The sequence below is a fragment of the Lissotriton helveticus genome, chromosome 4_1, assembly GCF_964261635.1.
Source record: "Lissotriton helveticus chromosome 4_1, aLisHel1.1, whole genome shotgun sequence".
NCBI lineage: Eukaryota > Metazoa > Chordata > Amphibia > Caudata > Salamandridae > Lissotriton > Lissotriton helveticus.
The window spans coordinates 1,718,616,393-1,718,635,016 of NC_136063.1; positions in this window are offsets into that span (position 1 = coordinate 1,718,616,393).

The window sequence follows — 18,624 nt, forward strand, 5'->3', positions numbered from 1 at the left end:
ATAATCAGGGCAACTGGAATTATGCACTTCTGCGGCCGCAGCTTTTTTCTCATAAGTATTGATGTACTGCATTTGCCATATAACCCTTATCTCTTGCATAGTCTGCAGATTTTAGTAAAAGAAAATTTGTTTCTAGCTCAAATGGATCCAAAGTTACTAAACAAAAGTGGCAAGATGTGTTCACGTGTAGTGGAAGGCCCTTCACAAAGGTTTACTCGTCATTTTTCCCTTGCTTATGTATGTATTTACTTATTAAGCTGGTACCGTATAATTTGCCTTTACTTGATGTATAATTTTGTCAACCCTGCCGCACAAGTCCAGTGGCTCTGCATATAATGCCTACCAGTATGAATAGCATGCAATTCCTACAGCTTGCAGCTCTCATTGTCTTAAGTAACATTTCCTCTACATTGACTTATTCACTTATATGAGTCATTGTCTCTGAATAACATGTGTGTGGTGTGAAGCTCTCTTGACACACTACACTAGGATGAGTAGCACTATGAAAAAAATTAAATACACATGGGAGAGGGTATATGGACAGATGAGGGGCAATGTTGAAAGGTCGTACTGAGGAAATCATTGGAGAAGGAGTGCAACCAGCAGTAACGCCGGCCATGCTAAGGGCAAAGCTATCATTCCTGTAGCCTATGCTTTGCCCCAGGCCCTAAGACAAAAGCACTTCAGGAGCTGACTGTGGGTTGGACTGATAGGAAGGCATAGTCTATGAACGGAGTGATTTAATTTTATTGTAATCTCTGTTTCTGTACAGTTTTTATTTCAACATTTCTATTTAATGGAGAACGAAGAGCACAATTGGAAATGTCAAACATAATATGACTGAAAGAGAGATAGAGGGACAAACTCTGTTTATTTAGACCATAGTCTTTAAACACAATGGGAACCCAGAATAATGGTTACAATATAAATTCTTTAGCAAATAAGTTACCAATAATACACTTGGCAAAAGTAACATCAACATACATTCACAATGCAATACAAACTTTTACATTTTTTATAATTGCACCTAAAACTTTTATATTAAAGGGAAGGAAGACTGAAACAAATTAAAATCGCTACCCCTCCTTCCGTTTCTCCCTTACAAAGCTTTTTATGGCTTTCATATATTTTCTCAGAATAATAGCAATATCAAGATATGGCATTTCCGTAAGTAGGAGTACTGCTTGGGCGCGTAGTCTTATCTCATTTTTTAAAAATATGGGGCATAAGAACAATTTCTGTAAGGTTAAGACCGAGATACAATCAAGCAATATGTGCAAAATATAATTTCTAATTTCGAACCCACATTTGCAGATTCCGTCTGTATCATTTCTGTTTTTATTTTTTCTTCCATCAGCCAAGGATTAATACCAACTCATACTCTTAAGACTTCATGCCTTAGCCCTTGATTGAGCAGGGTATCCAAATACGGGTCCCAGGCTTCGTTTACCCATGAATTTCTTATACATTGAACTGATTTTTTCACACTCAGGTATTCCAGGTCCATCATTCTTGCATATTCCTGACCTTGGTACCTGAGAATGCTCTTAGTGAAATCTACTTCCATGGACTGCTGTGATAATCTCACCTTAAAGCACGCACCTATTATCAGGAGTTTCCTTCTTACTTCTGTAGCCCATTTTAGGCTACTAAATTGAATCTCCTCTCTGCACCATTGTGAGACCTATTGCATATCACCTGGATCTTAGCTAGGACATTTGAATCTGAATGCTCCATGCTATTGTACCTAACTCCATTCTAATAGCCTGAATCATTGTGGAACTCGGTAATGACAATAACATTTTTAAAATCTTCTCTCCTTCTCTGTCCCACCCATATTTGCCACTTAGGAACAGAACTTCTGCCCCATACAATACTTGCGGGGGGATCATTGCTTCATATGCCTTTGGCATGGGTTTATGCGACATATCTCCAAATTCTTTATTACCTTTTTTCAGCCCACAGATTGATGAGAGGGCTTTCGCTTTCTGGGCTTCTAAGTGGGTATACCACTTTAGAGCGCTTTCAAACCAAAGTCCCAAGTACCTATGGGGCATATTATCAAGGGCCATATAGCTGCTTTAGCAGGACTTTTTCCCGCTAAAGCTGCAATATTGTTATTGCACTATTAGCAAGCTGTTGCTAACAGCAGTTAGCGACAGCTTGTAGGCGATAGCTACAGGTTTGGCGCACGTTTGCATGTCAGCGATATTTATCGCTAATGACATGCAAAGTGGGCGTACCCAACCTGTTAGCGACTGAAAGCAGTCGCTAACACAGCTATCACCTATTAGCTAGGCAGGCGAAGCGATTAAAAAATTTGCGCTAAGCGCGAATATCGCTAGAAACTAACGCCTGCTCAGGCCAGGACTTAACCTGTATATCCAATGGGAGGTGGATATTCAGGTTAAGTATCCATTAGCGATAATGCCTGAATATCGCTGGATTTCCAGCGATATTCACGCATGGAGCCGCTATCGCCGGATATTTTATCGCTTTAGAGATAAACGTTGTTAATAGCACGTTATGTCAGCGATAATATCCGGCGATGCGCGGCAATAAAAAACAAGCTCATTTAGCGATAATTATCGCTATTTGTTGATAATATGCCCCCATATTCCTTAACGATCTCCAATTTCTTTTGCCCTAAAAACCAGCTAAAATTCATATTTCTTTTCCCAAAACATAAAACCTTTGTTTTTTTCATATTTACAATTAAAAACTTTTCCTCACAGTAGTTCTCATAACATGACTGGTGTTCACTAATCCCAAAATCTTCTAGTACCGCACTGCAACCTGTCAGGCAAGTGCCTTTTGATGCCGGCTTGGATGGATTTCTCCCTCATTATTTGAAAAATATCCTTTTCTGAACAAATAGTGAATTTCTGTCTGTATGTATGTTCTATTTCTAAAGTGTAACCCTAGTCAAAAAGCAGCAGAATGCTTTACAAGCCCCAAGACAAAATGTATGTCTGGATGCCTGTGCCAACTCATTGAGTAGCATATGTACTAACATTTCATGTAACAAAATGCAGTGAATGAAGTTGTTGCCGCTGCGTGAAACGGAAAGAGCAGAACAGCACCATATTTTCAAAGATATTGTTCAGTTCTGCTCTCCCCTAGTACTGTTGCACTTGTGGCTGCCTAGTCTCAAAACCTTGTAATCAGGTAATTTGATTGAGCAGGAAGAGAAAAATATCCATTTAGACAAGTTCCTCGTTGCATGTGTGCTGCATAATGCAGCACACATGCAACAAGGAAGTAACAAGGAGAAATAAAGATATTTCTCCTTGCTACCCCACTTTTGGATAGGCACACCATTTTGCCGTAAACCCTTCTATACAAGTCTTTGTAAATAGGGGTTACCACAAAATACATGGGTGGATCCACGGGAACGCCCATGCTCCACCCATGTAATGTCTACCTGACAGAAGGTAATGCAAGGCAGTGCTATGCACTGTATTGTGTTACTTTTTTTTTTTACAATGCCAAGGCAATCAGGATTGGCGCTAATGTGTGCTAGAAGAGCTTCGTTAAGCTAGCAAGACCAGGCTTATCTGTCTCCTTTTAGTGTAGACTCATATTGATAATTGAAAACAATCTTACCATAAAGTGCTCCCCAGAAACACCGATTGGTGAGGAAGATGGAGGTATAGCAAAAGGGATGAAAACAGGGCACATTGGGTATCGCTCTCTTTCATAGTTGCTAGGTGTCTCCATGCGATGCTGGTCACATTCTGTCAATCTTTTTTTAAACCAACAGAGCATTGCAGGGGTGCTTCAGGGCCAAAGAGAGCAGCTTTAGGCTACTCGTCCTTGAGTTACTTTAGGTCGTGCAGAAGGACTCCCTGATATCAGCTTCTCGAAGGGTAAGTCGAATCAAAGTGCTTTTCTCTAATTTTCAATGCTTTCTATTGCTTTTTCCTCCAGTTGTTGTGTGTGCCTAATCATTTCTTTTCTCATTTTCATTTCATTCGCCTTCGTCTTTCCCATGTTTTTTGTGTGCCTGTTCCTTTCTTTTTACCCCATTTTATGTGCAGCCTCCCCACGGAACTCCAGGCCATCCTTTCTCGCTCTTTCTCTGCTGGTTCCCACTCCAAGGGCCCTCCTCCTTCCCTTCAAACTGTGCTTCAATCTACTCACAGTTTTGTTTAATCTTTGCATGTGCTGCAAAAGTACGTACATGTCCCCTGAGCAAAAAAACGGCAGAGAATATTAAACTGAATTCCAGTGCTTTGGTCCAGTTAAATTAGCACTGTCAGCCTTAAAAGATGTGTGACTTGATCTTTATTTTGCTGTTCCAGTCTCAGTTTGTTTTTAAAAAATATGACTGCTACCTTGGTGAGGAACCAGGGAACAGAGTTCTTTTGTTTGTGAGGCTGCCAAAAACTCTGCAAACCATTTTGCTCTAAGAAATGCCCAAGCACTAACTCAACAATTTATGTAGAGTAGAGTTTAGGCAATGTTGGTGTATTCCGCAATGAATGCAAAAGTACATTTGTTTTAAAAGGTTAAAGTGAAGCAGGCTATGAATCTAACTTTCCTGAGCTGCACAATAATGGGCTCTCCCTCATTATGTCCACTGTGTGTTCATGTTGCTTTATCATGTCAACAGCTTTATTGTGCCTGCTGATTCCTGGCGATAATATGGTCCATAGCTTTGTCAGTCTACCCTCATGTGGTTGGTTGAGTGAGAAGGGTGATGCCCAGAGGTTTACTGTGTCTAGTATTTTGTTGCATGGTTCACTGTGTTGAGGCTGCTATGAAATTGTACACTGTGTGTTCAAGCTGCTGAATAATGATTCATGGGTTGGTAAGGCTGCTATATGATAATTATCTGACTGTCCAGGCTACTTTATGATTTTGCCTGGTGATACTTGGCTTCTGTCCGAAGGTTTACTTAGTCTTAGTGAGCTGTCTGATGGTGAAATGTGACCAGGCTACTGTATGATTGCTGTGTGATGTGGCTGCTATGGCATGCCAATGCCGCTGTCACTCCGACCACTTTCATGCATAGACTGCTACTTGATGTTCCGTACGTGGAAAGACTTGGTTGAGTTATGCCACAACATGTTTTGAGCTAGCCCAGCACAGAGTATCTTTAAAACTGTACTTTAATATAGATTCGAGAGTGCTTGGGGATATTTAGGAGGCTATTTAGTACATATTTGCACTAAAATGTAGTGCACTTGCAGAAGCAGTGTTTAGATTGCCCTAGATTGGCTTGAAGATGGCCAGTTGAGGCTAACATGAATAGTATTAGGACAGCCTCTGGGCAGCTTGGAGTACAATTATTGGGTTAATACAAAACATAGATACTGAAGGGAGGAATTTAAGCACAGCAGTGTTTGGGAGTGTAGGAAGGCTTATAGGTCCATTGTATACCTTTGTTAAGTTAGCACGAGCTTCACTGCCATGAGGCTGCTTTTGCACACAACACTGCATGCATATATTTCACAAGACTGTTTGTGCTCTTTTCACATGAGAACCGTCTACCTTGCAAGTTCTTTGCTGTGCTCTGAGATTTAGTCTGCACACAATGTCAAAAGCTAAACAACAATGCCCCTTGTTATTCTGTTCTGATCACTCCCTCACATCTAGACATAGCATGCTACACACAGCTGCACTCCTGGAAATCGTGTACTTAATATTGCAACCATAACCTGTTTTTGACACACTTGGAGACACCTTTCCGGCAGGAAGAGCTAGTATTGGCTTGTGTACTGCACCATAGAGAACATTTTAAACTATACCGCATTTCTGATTACCTGCATTGTGGACAGCTATGAGTGGGTAAGCGAAAGAGTGTCTGGCTCCTGTGATTCCCAAGATAGAGTGACGTGTTCTGGGTTGTCTAATCATTGGTAGCTTCGCTGTAGATGGAGAACCAATGAGACACTATAGCTAGTCGGTTTGGGATTTTGGGTACGGATGTGGTAGATTGGCATACCACCTATTCACTGAGGTCCTGTTTTCCTGTGCATAGTTCTGTATATGTGCAGAATCACCACAACATGGCGCCACCAATGTTTGGTCTGGTTCTTATCTGCGAGACGCTTGAGTAGTGCTTGTGCTTGTCCACAATACCCTCACTTCTGCCTCCGGAGGTGGCTGTGATGGGACAACCTCCTATATTGCCGTTTTTATAGGTTCTTTCAAGCTTGAAGTTATATAAAAAAAAGGTTACTGTATTATTTGCCCTTGTTGTGCTTCCTGATGTTAAGTTGTACTTCCTACTTTCGTAATGGGACATAACATTACCGCACACAATCATGCCCCGCTCAGAGATTTCTTAAGAAGTTATGGTGTCCCTGATGCAGGGGTATCTTTGATTTTTGTAGTAGAAGTGGATCGTGTGTATCTGTTTGAAGTCTTTTACTCTTGGGTCACATTTCCGGCAGTGAAAGCACACAACAATGTGTTTAATGAATACACCGCCAAGGCTGTTCAGTTGCGTATCATTCCTTGCGAGACCCTTGAGGTTCAGCTTACAGCTTGGCAACACCGAATTTGGTTTAATGGCGCCCTTCCTCACACATTTACGCCGGTCCATTTAGGCCCTTCATCAATAGAATTTGTGCCGAATATCGCTGGCTGTGGGCTCGGGAACAGGAGGTGGAGGTGGCAACAGCTGCATCCTCCTCTAGTGCCCTCGGGTCCACCAGCCAGCAGCCTCCAGCACGGCGCCGTGGTCCGACAGCCTCCCGCCGCCACCCTTCAGCTGCAAGAACACCAGCAGCTGCCCCCCCCCCAGAGCCTGGATGGCACGCCTGCGCCGGCTACGCCGCCGAGTGGACTACCTGAAGCGCACGGTGGAGAAGCAGCAGCACCAGCTCCGGGACCTCAGGATAGAGATGCGGGACAGCCTGTCCACAGGACACCGCCGGAAGTGACTGTGTCCCTTGCCCCTTTTTTTAAAGACTGTTGGGGGGGTGGGAATTGGGAGTTGGGGATTCTATTTCTGAGGGTTTTTTTGCGGGACATTTGAAATGGACAATTGTTGGGGTTAGGTAGGGGGGTGGTTTGGGTCTATGGACAACTTTATTTTTGTTAGGGTAAATATATATATATATTTTTTACATACTTCAACATAGTGTTCGCGTTCATATTATTTTGTGGGGTGGTGGGCGGGGGTTACTGCATGTTTGGTTACCTCAAACTTACTAGCATGAATTATCTAAAACGTCCAAAAATGTACAAAAGTGCCACTAACAGAGTTAGTGAATTCAATTGGCCTACTAGTACTTTACTAGTACTACTGTCAGTCTCTCCTCTCCTCCGAGTCCTAGCCCATTATTCTACCTCCCCAAAATGCTTATCTTACCTGTGATTCGTGTTTGAGAATAGAGCTAGGCATAGCGCTGGCTGCATGGGAAATGGCAATAACGGTTGCCCATGAAATCCATCCAGGACAGAAATTCCATTGTTGTGGCGGTAGTAGGAGTGGTACCAGTGGTAGTAGTAGTGGTACCACACTAGCAGTAGCAGCATATGAAAAACAAAGGAAAAAATGAGACATTGAGTGGCCTGAGAGAAGTTTTAGAAGGAACAGTATATTTGTAGCCTAAGCAATGCTGAAGACAAGTATGGGAAAAAAAACATTTGCATGCATGATTATGGCTACATCAAGAACAGTGACACAGCAGCGCAACAAGTCTTGACATGTAGGAGGATGCTGTTGACGATGGATCCAATCGATGGTGGGCATGAAAATCAGAATTGATTTTAAAATAGTTACTCATTGGTGTTTTTTAAGCAGAATTACAATATCCTAGGATTCATCTAGCTGCCTTAAAATTGTTTTGAGGAGGTTGCTTGCACCTTATCCTCCCCAGCAAGTGTGTGGAATTATTGCTGTCATTTAGACACACCCATTGAAAACCACACAGCCCGGGGGAAGAGGGTTAGGGTTTGAAAATTGGATGGGAATGGGGTTTTTTGGGGAAGTTTTGTGGAGTGAGGAAAAAAAATACACAGCATGGACAAACAACAAATGAAGAAAAACAAATCTTTGGATACAAAGATATCTATAAATCTTTTAAGGGACATAAAGGAAGTGCATGCATGAGGTTGTTTGCTAAATGGATGGTTCGGTTACTGAAAAGTAGTACTAACTACAACTTACTAAGTAGTACTAAACTATTAGACAGTACAGGGCTGCTGTAAATATGCAATTTCACTCAGAGATAGAATGACTTAGTAGTACATTACATTAGTTTTAAAAATAGCAAAGAAAGTTATGAAATAGCTGTATGGATGAATTTGAAGCAGAGAGTCGCACTCATTGAAGTTCACAACAATAAGTTATTTAAAAGATAAGGAGAAGTGAAGAGGAAAGGATACTGTAACTGTATGTTGTTGTTGTTCTGTTCAATTTGGGAAGTTGCATGCATCCAGCCATTCCTCTTATTCGCGGTAGTCCTCCATTCCATCTGACGCTCCGTCGATCAATCTTGGTGACCAGACACACTGTTCACTGCCTGCCTGGCGGATGCGGAATTGCGGATTGATGTTGTTCCCATGGCACAAGGTAAAAGCCGGCCTGCAATTGTTGATGGAAAAACAGGAAGGGATATTAAAACAGCACTGAGAAAAAATATAAGGTACGGTTTGTAGTGCAAAAATAACACTTTCAGAGGTGACAGTATTACATACAGGCATCATTTCTAAAGTGCGTACTCTGAGTCTCCTTTTCAAGGATAGTAATTGCACACAGCAGGCCAAGGCCATGCAGACGGTCAAGGCAGGCACCACTGAGTGAACCACCCTGATGATGTAGCATACCTCTTTGACACAGACAGACAAAGCATATCTAATTTTATGCAGCAAGCCACATAGCCACAATTTTACATGAACTGCTGTCTGGTCTCTGGCATACACTACACTGGCTCGACCACTTCCATACCATGACTATACAGACATGTAGGTCTGCTGTGGTTGTTGTTTACTTGTTTACCTGTTGTTTGCCACTCACGAAACGGATATATTTCTTCCGTAAACCGACAATGATGATGATCCATCCATCCCAGTGAGTGACTGTATAAAGAATAAAGATAATATGTAACTTTAATCATCAAGACTCATCATCATCATGGTATGTTATTGGCAAACTCAATGTTGTCTACACACTGAGTCCAAGGACATTTTCCATACTGAAAAATGCAACATAGTGGCTGGCCCCTGCAGTAGAAGTACAATTTGTATTAAAAAGGTAACAGAGTACACTTGAGTTACATTTAGTGTGTAAAAGATTAAATAATAATAACAGAACACATAGATAGGATTCACTTCAATCACAACAAACAAACACCAATTGCTTTCATCAGAGCCAGACAGCCAGTGTTGTCCACCACTACATACCATCTCATCATACATTACCTGTTCCACTTGTCATCATCTTATTTAAGTGAAGGGCCACAGGGCAGCCTCTTGTGTTAATTTCAGAAGGTGCAAACAGCATCGTGAGTCTTTCCAGTCCCACTTCTTTTGAGGGGACTCGTGTACGGACTGAAGGGAAAGTTTCTAGATTCTGCGTAATCCAGACATCTGCCTTGAGGGAAATGGATAGGGGGAGTCTGGAGGAGGAGGATAGAGGAGTATAACTGAGTTGTGAACTTCAGGAATGCAGACAGCAGCACCTTCAATATCGAAAATAAGACGAAGATAGTGCTGCTGATGGATTTATTGTGATTAAGTTTTGTTGTGCTAAAAGTTGCAAATCAAAGAAAGACACACAGAAATAAAAGTCAAAAAGGACGGAAGAAAACAAAAAGTAAGTTTTTCAAGCCTCGTTGTCAGGGAAGTAGAGCTCGTCCTCAAACTCTGTGAATTGAACATGGAGTAGGTCACCTAACAGAGAAGAGCTTCCGTCACCTAAGTCGGTGTCTTCTTCTTCCTGCGTGGATTCACGTATTTTGTAATCTGGTGGTATGAAGTGCTGATTCATCTTGATCATTGTTACCTCTCCACATTTTTGGGCGAGAGGCAGGACCTTTTTGAAGTGATAATGGCACCAGCAGCACTGAAAATTAGTTCCAAAGACACGCCTGCGAGTGGGCAAGACAAATAATTTATAGCCAGCCTGCTGAGCAGTGACCAGTGAGGCCTTTTTCCATACCAATACACCAATGGGTCACGATCAATGTAGACCTCTGTTGGGTCATCCAGATAGGCCTGCACCATCCACTCAAGGACCTCCCTGGGTGGTGCTCCACTTTGCGTACCATGTGTTTCCTTTGCATCAACACTGGAGCGAGCAAACCCTTGCCGAGTTATCCAATCCACTTCCGACAATATTATGGCTGGGCCTGGTGCAGGTGATGATGACAAGGATACTATTGCTGCTGTCGGTAACGACTGTGAGGGAAAGTGACTGCCTTCGGCCACAGAAGTGGACCTTGACGCCGGATGGCCTGCTGCTTCAGTAGTACTTGTGGTGTTTCCTTCAATTTCCTGCCGCTCTTTTTCGAACCGAGTGGCTGACACAGCTAGCCAATGTTTGTACTTTGAAACATCTTCTTCATCAAAAGGAATGAATACCTTGCTGGTCAGTGCCTTTTTGTACTGTGGATTTATTTATTTATTTATTTGTGTATTTTATAAAGCGCACAGCTGCCCCAACGGGGCGACCCGGCGCTGAGAACTCTGGAAACAGGGGGCATAGGATCAGGAAGCCAATTAAGAGGAAAAAAGATGGGTCTTCAGGGACTTACGGAATGCTGATTCTGTTTGGCAGGTGCGTAAGGCTACCGGGAGCTTGTTCCAACGCTGAGTTGCGCAGACCTCAAAGGTTTTTCCACCTGCACGAGATCGTTTAAATCGTGGAGTTTCCAGGAAAGATAGGGAATTGGAGCGTAATGTCCTAGAGTTGACATACGGTCGCAAGGTGCTTCTCAAATGGGCCGACCCATTGCCTTTGGATGCTCGGAAAGCCAGCTTCATGGCCTTGAAAACGCATATTTTAGCAATGGGTAGCCAGTGCAGTTTACGGAGGTGTGGAGAGATATGATGTCTAGCAGGGATTCTCTCCACCAGCCGAGCGGCGGCGTTTTGGACCGTCTGAAGTTTATGACAAAGGCCTGCTGTGATCCCAAGGTATAGAGCATTGGCATAGTCAAGATGGGATGTTATCAATGCCTGGATCACAGTCTTAAGGCAGTCCACCGGCAGGTAATTAATAAGCCGTTTAATAGTCCTGATCTTTGCGAAGCAGGAGGCTGCTACTGTTTGTACCTGAGTGTTGAAACTGAGGTGGTTATCCCAACGTACTCCTAGGTTTCTAACCGAGTCTTTGGGCGTGGGGGCTTGGCTCAGATCTTCTGGCCACCACAGACTGGAATCCGGAGGGGAAGGTGAGTTAAAGAACAGGATCTCCGTTTTTCCTGCATTGAGTCGGAGGGAGTTGGCCTCCATCCAACTAGAGATGTCTCTAAGGCAGGATTTCAGTGGGTCAAAGGCAGAAGCGGAGGGGGTATCGAAGGTGAAGAGTAGCTGAATATCGTCAGCATAGGAAGTGGATTTAATCCCAGTCTGAGCGATCAGCTTGGCCATGGGGGTAAAATAAACATTAAACAGGAGCGGGCTTAGGGAAGAACCCTGTGGGACTCCCCATTTGAGTGGTCTGGCGGAGGAAGTATAGGGAGGGGTAAAGACCTGCTGTGTGCGATCGGAAAGGTAAGATGAGAGCCACTTCAACACAGTGCCGCCCAGACCCAAGTCCTCCAGCCTTCTCAGCAAGATCTTATGAGAGACGGTGTCGAATGCTGCTGAAAGATCCAGCAGCACTAACACCGCCCTCGACCCCCGGTCAAGCGTCCAGCTCACCGAGTCAGCCATTTCAATAAGGGCTGACTCCGTGCTGTGGCCCGACCTAAAGCCGTGCTGAGAGTCATGAAGGAGCCCATTGGATTCGATGTAATTCGCCGACTGAGAGTGTACCAGCTTTTCCAGGATCTTAGCTGGGGCATGCAGGAGTGAAATAGGCCTATAGTTGCTGGGGTGGTCAGGGACCAGATTGGGCTTCTTCAGGATGGGGACCAGGGATGCATGTTTCCATTTAGCAGGGAAACTGCCCGTTCTCAGGGAATTATTCAAAATGTGGTTAAGGTAGGGATTAAGCAGGGGTGCCAGTTTTTTATATTGCTTGGCTGGCCAAGGGTCATTTGGAGAGCCAGATTTGCATTTGAGTAATTCTGCCATGGAGTCGGCTTCCGAGATGGCTGCAAATTCGGACAGGGTGGACGGCCGTGGCGAGAGGGTGGTAGATTCCTCTTCCAGTCCTTCTCTGTTGGGGGTAGGGAAGGAGGAGTCTCTGTTTTTTCCTCGAAGAATTGTGAGAGTTTATCTCATAGCGACTGTGAGGCGGGCTGAGTTCGAGTCAACGCGTTAGGGTCTGTGAAGGATCTAACTATATTGAAAATCTCCCTGGCGCCATTGCTGGTGAGTTTGATTCTAGAGGCCAGAAAATCCCGTTTATGCTCCTCAATCATTCTCCGGTATTCTTTGAGGGCTGTTTTATAGGTGATTTTGCTATCCGGGGAATAATTCTGTCTCCAGAGGCGTTCGAGAGATTTACAAGAGGCCTTTTTCTGCCGAAGCTCATCAGAGTACCAGGGTGCTGAAGGAACAGCCCTATGGGTTTTGATGGGTTTAAGAGGGGCCAGAGCATCTAAGGCCTGACCGATCCATGCGTCCAAGTGGTCGATCTCCCGGTCGGGATCAGACGACCGGCTGGGTTGGGTATTTTTTAGGTATTCCAGGAGCTTTTCAGGGGTGATGCGGCTCCAGTTTCTGCCTGATGTTTTCGGGGTGATAGAGGGTCTGATGGGGCAGGGAATGCCAAACTCAAAAGGGATGAGGAAATGATCCGACCAAATACCCGGGGTGGGGGGAGCCGCCCGAATAGATGGTAAGTTGGAGCAGATCAGGTCCAGTGTGTGACCCGCTTTATGCGTGGGTAGGGCTATTATTTGGACTAGGTTGCAGGCCGCTAGCGTGGAGATGAAGTATTTGCTGTGCGAACAGGATTCGTTATTAACGTGGAGGTTGAAGTCTCCTAAAGCGGTGAAATTAGCGTATCGTGTGCTAAGCTGAATGACATAATCCGCCAGAGCCGGTAGATGTGAAGTATTGGAATGAGGGGGGCGGTAGATAAGTATTCCCGTGCAGGAGGAGGACGGGGAGATTTGAACACAGAACGGCAGGCCTTCTATACATTCAATTTGGTCGAATGGGGGGAGGGTAGCCGTCCATTTGGATTTGTGGATTAAGGCGACACCACCACCCGGTTTACCATTGGGTCTGTTGGCATAGATAATACTGTAACCCTCTGGTAGGGCAAGGGTGATGGCGGGATTCGTGGTATCGTTCAGCCACGTTTCAGTTAGAAAGAGCAGATCCCAGTTGTTGTCCCGAAGGGACTGCCAGATGTCAATGGCATGTTTGCTCAGTGATCTGCAGTTAATCAGCGCAGCTTTGAGGGTAAGGGAGGGGTGAGCTCCGCAGGTGGAGGCAGGATTCAGAGCAAGGGCCGGACTGATTGTTAGATCGGAAGAAGGAAGGGAGAAGTGGCAGATTGTGCAGGCGTAGTCCTGACTCCGAGCGTCATAGGTGGGACATGGTCAGGTCATACAAAGGGGGGGTCTCAAAGACATCAACTCAGACCGAGTGTATGTCGCGGTGTTATGGCTAGTGGGTCGGGCAGGGGGACCGGCCCGGTCGCGTCCTGATCGCGGACGAGCGCAGATGAGCTTGCCTTAAGTGCGCCTTCGGCGCGCAATCGTCGCGCCCGCTGCACTCGTCCGCTGCGCTTCCGGTACATGCACATTGTTATAGTGAGGGGACGGTGTGAGGGGGCGTGGCCTCGGAGTGGGCGTGTCCCAGTCAGGGCGTGGGGAATGGCGGTTGAGGAAGATCGGCGATTTCGCCCTATCCAGAATAGTGGCACAAATGTATTGTTGTTCTGAATGTATTTTTTTAAGCCTTTCATTGACAAGTAGGGGGCTTAAAAAGCTCCCTGCCAACCGATATGCGTCTTGTTTGTGAATATCAGCTTAGAATGTTGAAGACACCACCTTCAGTTGTTGCTCTAGCATGAACAACAATGGGCTAGCTTTGCCCAAACTACAATCCTCCCTGCTGACTTCACGGGTTAAGACCTCAAAAGGACGAAGCATGTCTGCCAGGCTTTGAACTAGGTCCCATTCCTCCGGCTCTAGTCTCATGTCTTTCGTAGGAGCAGACCGGATGTTAATGCTATTGACATACTCATTGATTACCTTGTACTGCTCAAACATAAGTTCAAGCATGTAGAAGGTTGAGTTCCAACGTGTTCCCACCTCCTGGATGAGTCCTTTGACTGGCACTCCACGGCTACGTTGAATGATGCTCATCTCCTTCCGGGCCTTAAAATAATGGCTGAAATGTGTGCAGATTCTTTGGCAGGTGGTCAGTAACTTGCTGACTGTGTTTTCTCTTTTCAAGAAATCTTGCACAACAATGTTAATGCAGTGCGCCAAACATGGCACTCTGAAGTAGCCACCATCATGCATGGCCTTAACTATATTACTGCCATTATCCGTGGAAACATAACCAATCATGCGACTTCTTGGCACCAGCCATTTAGAGACCTTACTCTTAAACTCATCCAAAATGTTTAATGCAGTATGAGATTTCTCCATGGCAAACATGGCTACTGTTGCATGTTTCCGACTCGCTTGAAAAATTGTGGCAGGGAAAACACCTGTAGACATCTTTTCTCCAACCCCTGCAAAAGAGACCCAGTGTGCAGTGATGCACATGTAATCCACGGCTTGGCAATTGGTCCACATGTCTGTTGTCAGGTGGATAGTGTGAACAGCACTCTTCTGCAAAGCTGACCCAATCACTTCCAGCACATCTTCATGTAGTGCTGGAACCGCAACTCTGGCAAAATAGTACCGGCTAAGAACCTTCCATTTAGGGCAGACTGTTGCCACAAATTCTAGAAAACCCACCCCTTCCACGAAAGAAAAAGGGAGAAGGTCCAGCGCTAGCATTTTAGCCAGCTTTGTGTTATACAGACGTGTCATTGGGTGGCTGCGTTCAAATGGCGCCTCCGACCAAAACATTTTTTTAGTGGTGGTCTGGACCGTTTTACTTGATGATGATGATCCAGACTTCTTCAACCCAGTTAGGCTCATTGATGTACTTTTTCGCATTGGTGTCTCTCCCAGACTCTTAGTGTGCCTCATAGATGTTGCTGGGGTAGAGGGTGTGGGCGCTACCACTGCAGTGCTGCTTTACCAGAAAAAATGTCTGTTGCTTCTGCACCTCCCCCCTGCACGATCAGCCTCTCGTCATCATCAGATGCAATATCAATGGATACATTTAAATTTCTTGTACTTTTGGCTTCCCGGATCTTACTTAGGTGCGCCTCCCAAGGGATAGTGTGGTGTTTTTGGAGATGACCTCTCTGGCCTCCGGTACCATAGTTGGTACTAAGCTTACCCCAACTAACTACAGCTTTACAAATCGAACAAATGACTAGGTTTTCCGCCTTTTTGCTAACACTAAAAAAGTCCCAAACTGGGGACTGGAGATGTCTGCTGGTGGTGGAGGTGCTACTTTCAATGCCAGATGAAGTGGAGGATGGGCGTGGCTGAATTTGACTCTGTTGTGCACTTACAGCACCACTACTTGAGGTAATGGAGGTCGAGCTGGATGGATGTCCCTGCCGGCCCTTCTGACGAGAAAATATGGAAGCTGTAGGTCTGGTTGGTGTAGTAGTTAACTGTATTTAGTGGTGGTACCAGTGCCACGCCGCCCAGATCACGCTCAGCAGCAATTTGGGATAGGGTAAAAATGTCTATCTGCTGCATGCCCGCTGGGCCTGGAGTGACGACTGTGATGACTGGGTCGTCTTCAGACTGTGCATCAGCAGCAGCAGAATACACCACTTCTTGTTCGTCGTCATCACCCATAAGTTGAAGCCTTGCAGCAACCTTCCTTTTAGGCTTAGCTACCTTTGTCGGCTCATGGCGTGCCTCACCCTCAGACTGCATTGGTGGGTTCCAATCAACATCAAAATCATCAGAAGGAAGGGGGCTTAAAGAAGAACTTGTAGTAGCCCTCCTTGACCTTTTTCTTGCTGGGGATCTGGAAGACAATGGATCATCATCAGGAGGAGTGGCTTCCTCGGATGATACCTCCGCTTCAATCTCGATTTCCTGATGTGCCCCTACGTCTGGAGGAACAAGCATTGTGGGCAGTTGTGCCACTTCATGCGCCTCTAGTTGTGCCTCTCCTTGTGCCTCTCCTTGCGCCTCTCCTTGTGCCTCTCCTTGCACCTCTCCTTGCGCCTCTCCTTGCATCTCTCCTTGCGCCTCCACTTGCGCCTCTCCTTGCACATGTACTTGCGCTTGTACTAGTTGCACTTGTGGTTGTCGTTGCGGCTGTGGTTGTTGAACACTCGTCAGATGAGTTACACCCTGCGTTGATTGGATGCTACTTTCTTGCGATGAGCCAACATCACAGGTCGATGGTGATAGAACAATTAAAGTGGCTGCCTCTGCAGCACTCATGGCCTTGGACCTAACTTGGTGTGGTGGCACTGAGGCCAATGAAGCAGAGGTGCTACTCCCAGCTTGGTCCCCGGCGGACCCCGCTGCTGCAGGCGTAGTTTTTTTTCCCCCCAAAAAGTGTCTGTAGGCACACCAGTCTCCTTGGTAAGTGGCGCCACTTGTTTCTTCTGCTCCTTCTTACTGGCAGTGGCACTGGCAACTTTCTTGGTGGAGGAGCAACGGTCACCTTTCTTTGGGCCCATCTTCTTCAGATGTCAGAACAGCAGGCCGCAGTTGCACGAGTTGCAGAGTTGTCTGTTGACGTCATGACCGCAGCAGGACTTCTTCCTGGCACTGATGATGAATTTGAATTTGAATTTAAAAAGCTTATATAGCGCATCGTACACCATTACGGTTTCTTGCCGCTTTAACGGCTTGCAATAACACAAAAATGGACCATTTAGAGTGGAAAGGCCTGAGCAAACAGAAAGGTTTTCAGGCCCTTACGAAAAACAGAATATTGTTTAGAACTTCAGAGGTGGTCCGGCAGGGAGTTCCAGAATACCGGAGCTAGGAAGGAGAAATTAGAGCCTCCCCATTTTTTTCTGGTGAAACGAGGGACTTGTAGTAGGGACCGATCCGACGAACGAAGTTGTCTGACGGGAACGTAGTTGGTTAGAAGGGATGAAATGAAGGCTGGGGCCGTTCCCTGTCGTGCCTGAAAGACCATGCACCCCATCTTAAAAAGTGAGCGTTGCCGGACAGGCAGCCAGTGTAGTTCCTTCAAAAGAGGTGTAGAATGATGGAACCGGGGAAGGCCATACACCAGCCGGGCTGCTTGGTTCTGCACAAGCTGGAGTTTGCGGAGGCTGTATGCCGGAATGCCGTTGTAAAGGGCATTGGCATAGTCTAGCCGGGAGATGACCAGGGCAGACATAATGAGTTTGAGTGCCAACGGGGAAAAGAAACGGGAAACAATACGGATAGTTCGAAGCATAAGAAAACAAGAAGAGACAACAGCAGCAACCTGTGAGTGAAGGGTGAGCTGGTGATTAATTTTTATACCCAATGTTTTTACCGTAGAGGAAGGAAGGGGGGGGGTACCAAGAGTGAGGGGCCAAAAGGAAGAGTTCCAGGGACTGGAGGAGCCACCAGTGAGCACCAACTCGGTTTTGTCCGGATTGAGCTTCAGATGATTGTGGCTCATCCAGTCCCTGATAAAAATCATAATAGACTGAAAATTGGAAATAGCGTGAGGGGAAGAAGAAAGGTCGAAGACCAGCTGGAGGTCATCCGCATAGTTGTACACAGCGACCTCCAGCTGCTGAAGTGCGAAGATCAGAGGATAGATGTAAAGATTGAACAATAGAGGAGACAGAGAGGAACCTTGGGGAACACCACAAGTGATCTTCAGAGGGTCTGCCATGAACTCTCCCAGCCGGACCGCCTGTGTGCGATCCCGCAGGAAGGACGAGAGCCACACTAGTGCTGATCCCCCGATTCCCGCCGCTCCGATACGTGAAAGCAAGATGGAATGATCCACCGTATCGAAAGCGGCGGAGAGGTCGAGGAGCACCAGGGCTTGATGTTTATTTTGGTCCCGACCCTCCCTGAGGGTGTTTAGGACCGACACCACCACAGACTCAGTCGAGTGTTTGGGGCGGAAGCCAGCCTGGCAGGATGCCAAGCCTCCCGTGGCCTCAACATGGGTGCTAAGCACCGAGGCAACATGCCGCTCAAGCACCTTGCCCAAGTATGGCAACAAAGAGATGGGCCTGTAGTTAGAAGAAATAGCTGGTTTTTTCAGAATGGGCACAATAGTAGCCACTTTAAGGGCCGGGGTCACAATTCCCTGAGAGAGGGAACTATTTAGGAAGATGATCGGGGGCTGTGTGCAGACCGAGAAAATTTGCTGCAGAATACGAGCCGGGCAGGTGTCAGCTGGTGAGCCCGACTTAACTTTTAGCAAAGTTTCCCGGAACCCGGTTTCCGTGATAGGAGGAATTGATGTTAGGCTAAGCGGCAGGGCTGGTGGGCAGGGGTCAACATAAGAGGCAGATGGAGGGGGAATGTTGTTTTTAATGTT